The following is a 12,437-nucleotide window of genomic DNA, read 5'->3' as shown; positions in this document are numbered from 1 at the left end:
GATCTGTGTCCCTTGGACAGCCCCGTGACTGTCACACTTAGAAAATATTTGCGTGTGGAAATTTTCAATTTTCTCTATTTCCATTTTGATGAAAATCATTTTCTAAAACCAAATATTTACAAGAAAATGCTAAAATATTCCCTGCATGGTCTTGGTTTCCCCGAGAATTCTCCCTGTGGAATTCTCTGTAAGATGGAGGCATCCAGGAGATGAGCCCTCCTGCCGCTGCCGAGATGTGATCCCGGGGGCCACACGTGTGTGTGGCCTCTCCGCAGCTGCACGAGTGTGAATCCAGACCCAGCTAAACCACTTTCGACATGAGCAGCTACTTGCAGAATGTCTCCAGCTTGAGAACCAAGCCGCGACCCCATGCCCGCCCAGGAGGGGAAAGGTATTTCTCTCTCTCGCCTGTCCCTTCCCAGGGGTGAAGGGCGTGGGGGACGCCATATTATGACGACCACAGATGGGGTTTACAAGCTTGCAATGATCCAATATCCAGAAGAAATCTCCCTGGACTTAGTTGCTAAAGTACAGAAATCCAAAACCTCATTTCTCTTCACAACAGGTCTGACTCTAGTGGGGTGCTCCTAACAATAATAGTGAGGTTTGTGTTGAAATATTGAATGTAACCAAAGTAAATAGAAAGTAAAGTGAAATTTATCAGTTACAAGGCGGGGGTGAGGGGGTGCAGGGGGGCGGGATGGGAGGTGTATTGTGGTTTTTTTTTTTTTCGGTGGTGGGATATGGGCACTGGTGAAGGGATGGTTGTTTCATCATTGTATGACTGAGACTTAAGCCTGAAAGCATTGTAATTTTCCACATGGTGATTCAATAAAATAAAATTCTTATTAAAAAAAAAAAGATGGAGGCATCCACTTGGGGGAGTGCGTGCTGGCCCAGGGTGGGCAGCAAGGGGCCCGCTGCTCTCTGTGCCCACCTTGAACAAACCCCCTCTTTGTTTCTTCCTTTAATAGCCATCGAATTATATTCTGAGGGGAAGGAAAGCAGTGAAGGCTTATGCTATAATATTACATACACTATGATCTATGGGCTGGAGCAATAGCACAGCGGTTGGGCATTCGCCTTTCACACAGCTGACCCGGGTTCGATTCCTCCGCCCCTCTCAGAGAGCCCAGCAAGCTACTGAGAGTATCGAGCCCACACGGCAGAGCCTGGCAAGCTACCCGTGCGTATAGGATATGCCAAAAACAGTAACAATGAGTCTCTCAATGAGAGACGTTACTGGTGCCCGCTCGAGCAAATCGATGAGCAACAGGATGACAGTGACAGTGACAGTGACAGTGGTGATCTATAGTCTCAAAAAGCCCTTTAGATTTCACTATTTCCACATTTTGCTATTCCCAGTGAGGGTCAGAGAGGTTAATTTACTCAAATGTGCATAATTTGTAAATAATAGTTAAGACCCACTTAGTCAGAATTCCAATCTCATTCATTTCTAACTCTATCATGTCCCTTGATAGTTTCAAGCAGCCTTCAACATTCAAAAACTCATGAGAACATGTTACTGTGCATGGTCATGTCATACATTTCCTACAAAGAGTGTTTTGTTTAGGGGGCTGGAGCGATAGCACAGCGGGTAGGGCGTTTGCCTTGCACGCGGCCGACCCGGGTTCGATATCCCAGCATCCCATATGGTCCCCTGAGCACCGCCAGGGGTAATTCCTGAGTGAAGAGCCAGGAGTAACCCCTGTGCATCGCCGGGTGTGACCCAAAAACAAAACAAAAACAAACAAACAAACAAACAAAAAAAGAGTGTTTTGTTTAGCAGCATGATTTGCAATACCATTAAATTACATTTTAAAAACAGAAAAGAAAGATGATTACAGCAGCCAAGGAAGAGACTGGAATCTCCAAAATGAGTTGGAGGAAGTCTCTAGAAAACTTCAGAAGATGGGAAAAAGTCTAAAATGGGCTGCACACCCGAGAATGATGGAGTGAGATAATATATATATGTATACATATACACATATGTATATGTGAATTATTGGAGGACCTGAATATCAGGAAGGATAATTTAATGAAGAACGAGCAGTGAAAGAAATCACAGTTCAGAATATCCCAGAGTTCTGGAGCTATAGCACAGCGGGGAGGGCGTTTGCCTTGCCCACGGCCTGCCCAGGTTTGATTCCCAGTATCCCATATGGTCCCCTGAGCACCGCCAGGGGTGATTCCTGAGTGCAGAGCCAGGAGTAACCCCTGTGCATTGCCAGGTGTGGCCCAAAAAGCAAGAAAACAGCAGAATTTCCCAGAGTTGTGGCACACAGGTGACCAAACAGGGGCTGCCCCAAGGGTCCCAGCAAAAACAGACTCAACAGGGAAAACTCCAAGACACACTTGCTTGGAATGACCAAAAAACACAAAAGCTGAGCACTGAAAGCTTCGCGGGGAAGAACGGAACTTACATAGCGAAGAAGAGCCCCGGAGATTCTCAGACGAGCCGGGAGCGAGGAGGGCACAGCACAGAAACCCAAGGAAGTGGCGCTGTGGGGTTCCTCGACCCTGCGGGAGCCCGCTCGGGTTCCCAGGGCAGCACCAGCTTCCTGAACAGGGAACAGCTCCGGGGATTCACGGCCTGGACACCAGTTGTTCAGCGTTTCGTCAAATTATAGAAAACTGAGTCATTTTAACAAATCACTGTCTGTATCACTGTATCACTGTCATCCTGTTATTCGACTTATTCGAGCGGGCGCCAGTAACATCTCCATTCGTCCCAGCCCTGAGGTTTTAGCCCAATAAATTTATGTCACATAGTGAAGCAAGCATTGAGATAGAAGAGAGAAGTGGTCACACAAAGGAATCGAGTATTGCTCCTTAACCAAGTCACTCTCGTGGACCCTTAGCCATTGTTCCTATTTTACTCCGTGACCGGCAGGCGTCCTTGTGAAGGGGTTACAAGAAATTACGTATACAGTGATCAAATAACTCTGCTAACTAAAAAGTAAACTTCTAAACTAAATGTCATATTTTACTATAACAAACAAAAACTCATAGCTGAACAATAGCTCAGCATGTCTGAAAAGAGACTTTCTCTGCACCCACTATACAATTCTTGACCACTGGTTCAAATTTTGAAGAACTTAATTTTTGCTTCCACATGCTTGGGCTGAGCCTCAATCATGAGCAGCCGTGCAACAAATCACCATAAAGGGAAACATATATCACTGTATCACTGTCATCCCCTTGATCATCGATTTTCTCGAGTGGGCACCAGTAATGTCTCCATTCGTCCTAGCCCTGAGATATTAGCAGCCTCTCTTTACTCGTTCTTCCCAGTGGTGCCACATTGGAAGCTCTTTCAGGGTCAGGGGAATGAGACCCGTCATTGTTACTGTATTTGGCATATGAATACACCATGGGGAGTTTACCAGGCTCTGCTGAAGACAAGTACAGGAGGAAAAAAGCACCTTTCCATAGAGACCATTAAATACCTCAGAGTGAATGTGTGGTTCATGTCCTTTCACAGGCTCTCGAAGGAAACAATATAACTTAAGTTTTGTTTGTCAAAAGGCAGACATATATCTGCATATAACATTTATAGATATAGATATCACTCACTGTCATCCCATTGCTCATCGATTTGTTCAAGCGGGCACCAGTAATGTCTCTCATTGAGAGACTTATCGTTACTGTTTTTGGCATATCCATATGCATGGGTAGCTTGCCAGGCTCTGGCGTGCGGGCTCCATACTTTCAGTAGCTTGCCAGGCTCTCTGAGAGGGGCGGAGAAATCGAACCCGGGTCGGCCATAGAAAGGCAAAAGCCCAACCACTGTGCTATCGCTCCAGCCCAGATATAGATATAGATATAGATATGCCTCTCAGAGAGCCTGGCAAGCTCCCCATGGTGTATTATGCCAACAGCATAATCAATGAAGAAATAAGTCCTTATGGGAAGGGGAACATTTGTTTCTATTAGTGACAGAAATATGAAATTTACCTTATGATTGTTTTTCTTTCCAAGTGGTTTTTACCAGACAAGGATGTCACAGGAGCAAACCCTTTTAGAAGCCATGTTATTGGTGCCAGAGCTGAATGCACAGTGGAATCCACATGCTCCAGCTGGGCTACAATCTAGTCATGACTCATGCACGTGTATACTTTTCATTGCTTGACTATAAAGAAGTTTCTGATAGAGGCGGGTTGATTTTTTTGAAAGATAAAGAGGGTCGAGAGGAAATTGAGGGGCTGGAGCGATAGCACAGTGGGTAGGGCTTTTGCCTTGCACACGGCCGACCCGGGTTTGATTCCCAGCGTCCCATATGGTCCCCTGAGCACCGCCAGGGGTAATTCCTGAGTGCAGAGCCAGGAGTGACCCCTGTGCATCGCAAGGTGTGACCCAAAAAGAAAAAAAAAAGAGGAAATTGAGTAGATTTTTCTGTTTGGGGACCACACCCAACTCTGTACTCAGGAATTACTCCTGGCAGAGCTAGGGTGAAAACTCTGTTTTGAGTTTTTTGGTGGTGGTGGTGGTGGTTTTTTGGGTCACACCTGACGTTGCACAGGGTCACTCCTGGCTCATGCACTCAGGAATCACTCCTGGCTGTGCTCGGGGGACCACATGGGATGCTGGGAATTGAACATCCCAGGGTTGGTTGCATGCAAGGCAAATGCCCTACCCGATGGGCTGGAGTGATAACACAGTAGGTAGGGTGTTTGCCTTGCATGTGGCCGACTCAGGTTTGATTCCTCCGTCCCTCTCAGAGAGCCCAGCAAACTACTGAGAGTATCCCACCCGCACGGCAGAGCCTGGCAAGCTACCTGTGGCGTATTCAATACGCCAAAAACAGTAACAACAAGTCTCACAATGGAGACGTTACTGGTACCCACTCAAGCAAATGGATGAACAACGGGACGACAGTGCTACAGTGATACAGAGCTAGGGTGATGACATGGGACGCCGGGACAAGCCTGAGTCGGTCACGTGCAAGGCGAAATCCCTACCTGCTGTGTTATCCCCCTGGCCCCGGAAACTGAGGAGATCTTAAAGGAAAACAGGAAGGACCGAGTTGCCAAAACCATGCCAGCATGCCAAGAAAGATTGCAGGGTCGTCATCTCTGACGCTTGTTCCTTGGACTGTTGAACTGGGACACAGTTATAATGCTGATATCCAGGGACCACATTTATTCATCAACTTTTAGTTGGAGTCCGAGATGACAAATCTTATCCATTTATATAAATCCCCCAAGCCCCGGGCCGAGGTGGTAACACTCATCCCTAGCCAGGCCTTGTTCATTCGCCCTAACAGAGCCTCGTAGACAGAGAGCTTCTCACACGCCGTTTAAACGGTTTGCAGCAACACAAGGCACAAACACCAAGAAAACTTATCACTTCCAGACTTCCATGGACTAGGCCCCAGCACTTTGGAAACAGTTAATATTTTGTCTCCAGATGGCTCAGTCTCATGAAGCACCAAATTATGAATATTATAAATATTCATGTATAAAACTTGTATCTTGAAAGCCAGAAAAATATTTGGTTGCCTGACTTTGCGCATTGTTCTCTGCATCCTGGTTATTTTTCTGAAATTGAAAACTGCTTCTCCTCCTCCCCTTTCACAAACTATACTTTTTCTCCTTTTGTGTAACTCTGTGCTCAAAACTTGCAGTCTCATCTCATTGCTGGAGTCTCTCCCTCTCTCTCTCTCTCTCTCCCTCTCCCTCTCTCTCTCTCCCTCTCTCTCTCCCCCTCTCTCTCTCTCCCTCTCTCCCTCTCTCTCTCTCTCCCTCTCTCTCTCTCTCCCTCTCTCCCTCTCTCTCTCCCTCTCTCTCTCTCCCTCTCTCCCTCTCTCCCTCTCTCCCTCTCTCTCACTCCCTCTCTCTCTCTCTCTCTCTCTCTCTCTCTCTCTCTCTCTCTCTCTCTCTCTCTCTCTTGCTGGTTTCCTCGTAGACGCAGAGCTGCAGATGCTGGTAGTGTCAGCAGAACCAAGTTTCCTCATTTACTTTGTTCTAAGCAATTTCCTCTCTCTGCTATAACACAGCCCTGTCTGAAAGGATTCTGCCAGAAATATCACACACTTAGTCCACTGCCATGCAAAATCAATTTCCAGAATAAAATGGTGAGTAACCCAAAATCGAAAACCAAAAGCAGAAAAAGAGTTAAGTCAGAAATTACTTGCTATGCACAGTCAAAGTAAACAAGACGGAATAATCCTAAATAACTGTGTCGATCAAATGATGGGAATCCTGAAAAAGTGAGAAATCTATATATTCTGTTATGTATTATTTATGAAGTGCAAATTACAAGTTATATTTAACTTGTATCTTTCTACAGATAAGTAGGCAAATATTCAACATTTAGGGACATCTTTATGAGTGAATCTAATGCAGTGATAAATGACAAAACATACAAACTGGCTCAAATACTGGATCCACAGTTTGCTGACTGTGAGCCCTTGGCAAACTAAAGCGCAGCACGCAGCTGGTTCCAAGACAAGCAGTGTTGCTGTGAGCCACCCTCTATAGGGTGCTCAAACTTCCTGATACATTTTACTCCCTAAAATAGCATCTTTCTCGACTCACGAGGAAAACATGCTTCGTTAGATTATTATTTTCAATTAAGTTGGAAATCCAAGTAACAGATTATATTAGTAGGTACTTTTTGCTGTCCTGCATCCTGCTAACTTCTAGAAAAGCCCTTTGCTCTCCCCGGCCCCAGACCCCCCCAGCCCCCCGTCTCTCTAAATCACACCATGGCTTATTCTACTTTTGACAAATTGCAAGTCCAGCTGGATTTGCTGGACATACGATTGTCACAATAGCTGGTCTTGGCTGCTGAATGTGGCTCCAGAGGTAACTTGTGTCCCTGTAGCTTTTGGTCCACGCATTTAGCATCTCTTTTCTGATTGTTTATTTTATTTTTGGTTTGGGAGCCTATCCAGCCGTGCTCAGTACTCACTTCTGCCTGTGTGCTCAGGGTCATTCCTGGCAGAACTCAGGGATGCTCTGTGTTATGGGGACTGGACGCAGGGTGGTCACATGAGTGGGCAGCGTCCTGCCCCCGTGTGACTCTCTGACCCCTAACTTTCCCCTTTAACTTAGTTTTCAGGTTTTCATTCAAGTTGCCACATAAGACAGAGAAATGTTTGCAGGAGCAACATTAATCCAGAGGTCAGGAGACAATGCTTTCTTCTCCGAGAGGGGAGTGTCTTAGTGGAGACAGACTTCTGAGGGGCTGGACAGGCATGATTTGGGCCAGAACACGGTGCCTGTGCAGAAATGGACTTTAATGTAGCTGTGAAGAGAATACAGAGATTCTGGGACACTCGGAAAACAAGTGAACTTACTCTAGTTTGGTCCTTAGCTCCCCACCCTTGCCAAGGTAGACAGGAAGTCTCAGTAATAAGACTCAAATTTTAAGAAATTTGAGATCGAGAAACATTTTCAAAACACTCTCTCTGACATGACTACATTCAGAGATAAGAATATTTACGTGGTGTTCCGTGGGCACGGAAGGACACGGGACATGGTATGTTCTCGATGTCTGACACTTAAGCAGGTACCAGTGTGAGCCACATCACTGGGACTCGCATCTGCCTGCATCTGGGAATCCTTCAGCCAAAGCGTGAGGCAGAAAAACGTTCACTCACAACCTCGGAAACACTTTTTATTCTTTAGAGTATCTGGAGTCAGGTAAGAAAAATATTCTCATCAAAAATCCCAGGTTTAAGTATTTTAGTTTGGGGTATTTTTAATTTTTCATGTAACTATGAACAGAAAATCCGTAATAAATGAGAAGGAACAAAGTTCTCTAGAAACTTATAAAGGTGGCTTGGCGGCCTCCTTCTGTCCTCGTCACCAAAGCCTAGGAAGTTTCTTTGTCGCTTCCCCTTTACTGAAATAACTAAAGAGGAACCAAGGAGGAAGCTATTGAAAATCCAAGTTTCAGGAGCTGGAGAGAGTAGGGTGTTTGCCTTGCACTGCGCCAAGCTGGGTTCCAGCCCCACCACCCCCCCTGCTGTCCCCTGAGTGGCGCCAAGGATTCCTGAGCGTGGAGCCAGGAAGACCCTCTGAGCACCGCCACGTACAGCCCCCAGCCCCCAAGCCCCAGAATAACGGTAGAATCCAAGTTCTCGTTACTAAAGGGATAGGTGATGGCCACTAAGGCCAGTGGAGCCGTAACCACCCACCAAGCGTGCGCTGAGTGGACTAAAGGCATCACCTCGTTTCATCCTCTCGGCCTTGAGAAACCCGAATGATCTCCATCGTGACCCGTTTACAGGCGGGGAAACTGACACGAAAGCAGCAGGACTCTGCAGAAGCTCCAGAGCTGTAACGGTCAGGGACCGGGCACCGCAGTGACGGTGCAGAGGGAGGTCCGGGCCTTGCAGGCCTCTGGCCCGAGTTCAGCCCCTGGTGCCACGTGCGGTTCCCGCTGACTCTGCCAGGAGCGAGCCCTGAGCACACTGCCAGGGTGGCAAAGTAAGAACCAACTGATTAGTTAACTAACATCGGGGCTGGGGTGGAGACCCCGGCTCCCGGTGAGCGTGGCGTGGGCCGAGGCCGGGCGTCCGTGCTGGTGTCTCCGACAGCCCCGTCACTCCGTCCCCGCCCCTCCTTACACAGTGCTCCAGTGTAAGGAGAACAAGACGAGAGTGGACCCTGGGTGAGTTCTGGGCACTTGCTGACCGGACGTCCCTGGAGACTGCTCCCACCCAGGACCCACCCGTGGTGAAGGACTCGGCTCCTTGCACTAGCCCTGGCGAGAGAGGGAGGGGCATCCACGCACTTGGGGCACGTGCAGTTGACCCTGCCTGGCTTCATCTCCGGCACCACGTATGATCCCCCAAGCACTTCCGGGGTCACTTCTGAGCACAAAGCTCAGAGTATCGGCCAAGAGTACTTCCAGACATGTCCCCGAGTCCGGCCTCCAAAGATCATCTGGGGTGATGGGCATCGCTGTCGGTGTTCCGTGACTGCTCCTGGCTCAGTGCTCAAGGATCACTGCTGGCAGTGCTTGGGGGACCATCCACAGTGCCAGAGAGCCCAACCTGGGTTGACTGCTGCAAGGCAAGTGGCTGTACTAGCTCTCGGGCCCCTGTGCAGGAAATTAGTATAGAAAATAGGAAAATTCTATTTTTGCCTGTTGCAGAAGCAAAAACACAGTGTGGAGGGGCTGGAGCCATAGCACAGCGGGGAGGGCCTTTGCCTTGCACGCGGCCGACCTGGGTTCAATTCCCAGCATGCCATATGGTCTCCCAGCACCGCCAGGAGTAATTCCTGAGCACAGAGCGAGGAGTAACCCCTGTGCATCTCTGGGTGTGACCCAAAAAGAAAAAAAAAACCACAGTGTAGAAGTTGGGAGGAGATATTTGCATATCGTGTCTGACCAAGGGCTGATGCTTGAAATATGCAAAGAACTCTTACAACAGAAAAGAAAGGAGCAAACAACCCAAACAAAAATAGGCCAAAGACTTAAATAGATATTCCCCCCCCCCAAAAAAAAATATGCGTGTGGCCTTTGAACATGAAAATATTCTCAGCATCATTTCTTATTAGGGAAATGCAAATCAAAACCATAAAAGAAGATACTGGCTGGCTTCGGTAGAAAATGGGCCATTTCCACTGGGGACAGGGGGGAGGCGGCCCTACCTACGGTGAGGGAGACAGTCACCGGCACCGGGAGAGGAGGTGCTGAAAGGCGGCCAAGTGTTTCGGTGGAACGCTGTCAGCAAGGGCAGGCTTGGGAAGAGCCTCGCGGAGGCGCTCTGGGGGTGCAGGGACGTGGGCTGGTGACGAGGCCCCGCACAAACACTGTGTTCCTGAACTCCAGTCAGGAATAACTTCGTAATTTCAGTGACTAAATTTAAAAAAATTTTTTTTTAAATGGTGACCTTATGCTTGCGTAAATGGTCGTATCTGGAAGGCCTGGGGACGGGACCCTTGGCAAGGAGACACAGGCAAGGCGCCTGCAGGTTGGCTGTGTGGGAAGAGGGAGGAGTGACTGCGGAGAAAGCCGAAGTGTCGGGCTGGGGGTATCTCCAATGGGACACAAGCCGTGTGGGCTCCAGGCCCGGGTTCCATCCCTGGCAAAGTAGACACCCCCCAAGTTGGGCAGAACCTTCAGACCTTCCCCTCCCGTACCACACCCTGGGAGTGACCCAGGCCCGGAGCTCCCGCTACAAGCAAAGGAGCGACCAGTACACACACACACACACACACACACACATGAATGAATGGGCAGATAGATGGCAGATAAGGTGGAAATACAACGCGATTCAGGAGCAGAACTCTGAGGTAATTATTTTAAGGACTTGAAAATTCTAATTTAGAAAGATGCAAAAACAAGAAAATGGATTTTAAAATTCAATCTATGTACCTTCATGTTCATAGCAACATTTCTCACCACACACGAAACACGGGTTCCAGACAAATCCCCACCTCTGGGTAACTGGCAGGAGAAGCCGCTGTGCTACAAGTTCTTCGGGAATACGACTGCGCTCTCACAAACGGCCAAGACGGCTCTAGTTGGACAAAACGCATTCACGCAGATGACACGCTGACTGGATAAGCAGGAAGCTAAAGAGTTTACGGGATGGTTCACTCCTATAGAAAGTAAATAACTAAGTCTAGGACCTGGCGAGAAGCAACAAAGTTAACTCCTAAACTAAAAAAAAAAACAAAAAAAAAAAACACTTGTGCTATTGGAAGCAAAGTTAAGAGGAAATCAGATGAATAGGCAAGGGGTCCTTAGGGGTACTTGGAGAGGGAGAGGGAGGGGGATGCGGTGACTCTGATACGCACACACAGGTGTGGAACCACACCCTGAAATTCTGTATTGCAGAGCAATACAGACAGGAGCCCGGAGGGTCAATCTGCACGTCCAGTTTTGCATAGATACATATTTCACTCATTCTTCTCTCTGAGATGTCCTAACCTTGTCATTGAAATTCTTTGGTTTTCCTACTGCCCGAGAGAGTGACCCCTACTTGTCACACAAGGGGGAGAATTATCCCCACTGAGCTGCATCCCTGGTCCTGAAATTATTTCTTTGCGTGAAAGAGTTAAAAAAACAAATTTGGGGGCCACACCCAGCGATGCTCAGGGGTTTCTCCTGGCAGGGCTCAGGGGACCATATGGGATGCTGGGGACCAAACCCAGGTCAGCCACGTGCAAGGCAAGCGCCCAACCCGCTGTACTATCACCCGAGCCCATGAAAAAATGAATTTCTAAAACATTGGGGCATGGCTCCTAGTCTGCTTCAAGACGACCGGCCAGAAGTATCGGAGGCTTAGACGCTGCTTATACGTAGAAGCTCCCACTCTAAGTTTACTTTAAACCGTCGGCTCTTCTGAGAAAGGAGCATAAGTAGAATATGCTCACAACACTGGAAACTTAGACTGTGAATTGCAGGGGGAGAGACAGGGGCACCACTGAATAGGTGTCCTTATCCACAGGTCGCCCCTGCTCCCCGAGGCCCTGCAGGGCCAGCACCGCCCCTCCCCTCCCCTCCCCTCCGGGGCTGCTCGCCTGCTGCTGGGAGTGGGAGCAGGCAGACGGTCCGGGTGCTGGTGGCAGGGGTGAGGCTGCAGGAGGAGAGTCCGGGGCAGAGGCGCCAAGGGTCAGCCAAGCTGTGAATCTGTGTGCAGGGGACGCAGGGTCGTCACTCCCTGGGAACTTGGGTGTAGGATTTTGGGTTTCTTATTGAATCACGGTGAGAGGCAGTTACAGACTTTCATGACTGCACCTCAGCCATATAATGACTGAACACCCACCCCTCCCCCAGTGCCCATTCCCCACCACCAGTGTCCCCGGTATCCCCCCACCCCACCCTCCCCCAGTGCCCATTCCCCACCACCAGTGTCCCCGGTATCCCCCCACCCCATCCTCCCCTGCCTCCATGGCAATTTCCCCCAGACTCTCTCTCTACTTTGGGGCATTATGGCTTACAATACAGACACTGAGAGGCCGTCACGTTTGGTCCTTTATCTGTTTTCAGCACACACCTCCCATCCCGAGTGATCCCTCCAACCATCACTGACTCAGTGACCCCTTCTCCATCCCAGCTGCTTCTCCCCCAGCCCATGAGGCAGCTGCCAACCATGGAGCAATCCTCCTGGCCCTTGTCTCTACTTCCTTGGGTGTGAGTCCCATATTACACGGTGTCACTGTCACACTGTCACTGTCATCCCGCTGCTCATCAATTTGTTCCAGCGGGCACCAGTGACGTCTCCATTGCGAGACTTGCTGTTACTGTTTTGGCCTATCGAATACGCCACGGGTGGGATTTTTAAAGTAGACAAACAGAGAAATCACACCCAAAAGTCTTGGTTCTGCCAACCGTATGCAAATAGGCGATTTGCATCCAGGGATCCCCTAGAGCGCCCGGAGCAGCCCGCAGTGTTCTCTGGTTTGGGGTGCGGGGGAGCAGACGGCTCCTGAGGAGCGAGGGAGAGACCCGGAGGAGGAAGTAAGCTGCCT

Source organism: Sorex araneus, chromosome 5, assembly GCF_027595985.1.
Source record: "Sorex araneus isolate mSorAra2 chromosome 5, mSorAra2.pri, whole genome shotgun sequence".
NCBI lineage: Eukaryota > Metazoa > Chordata > Mammalia > Eulipotyphla > Soricidae > Sorex > Sorex araneus.
This window is presented reverse-complemented; position numbering follows the sequence as displayed.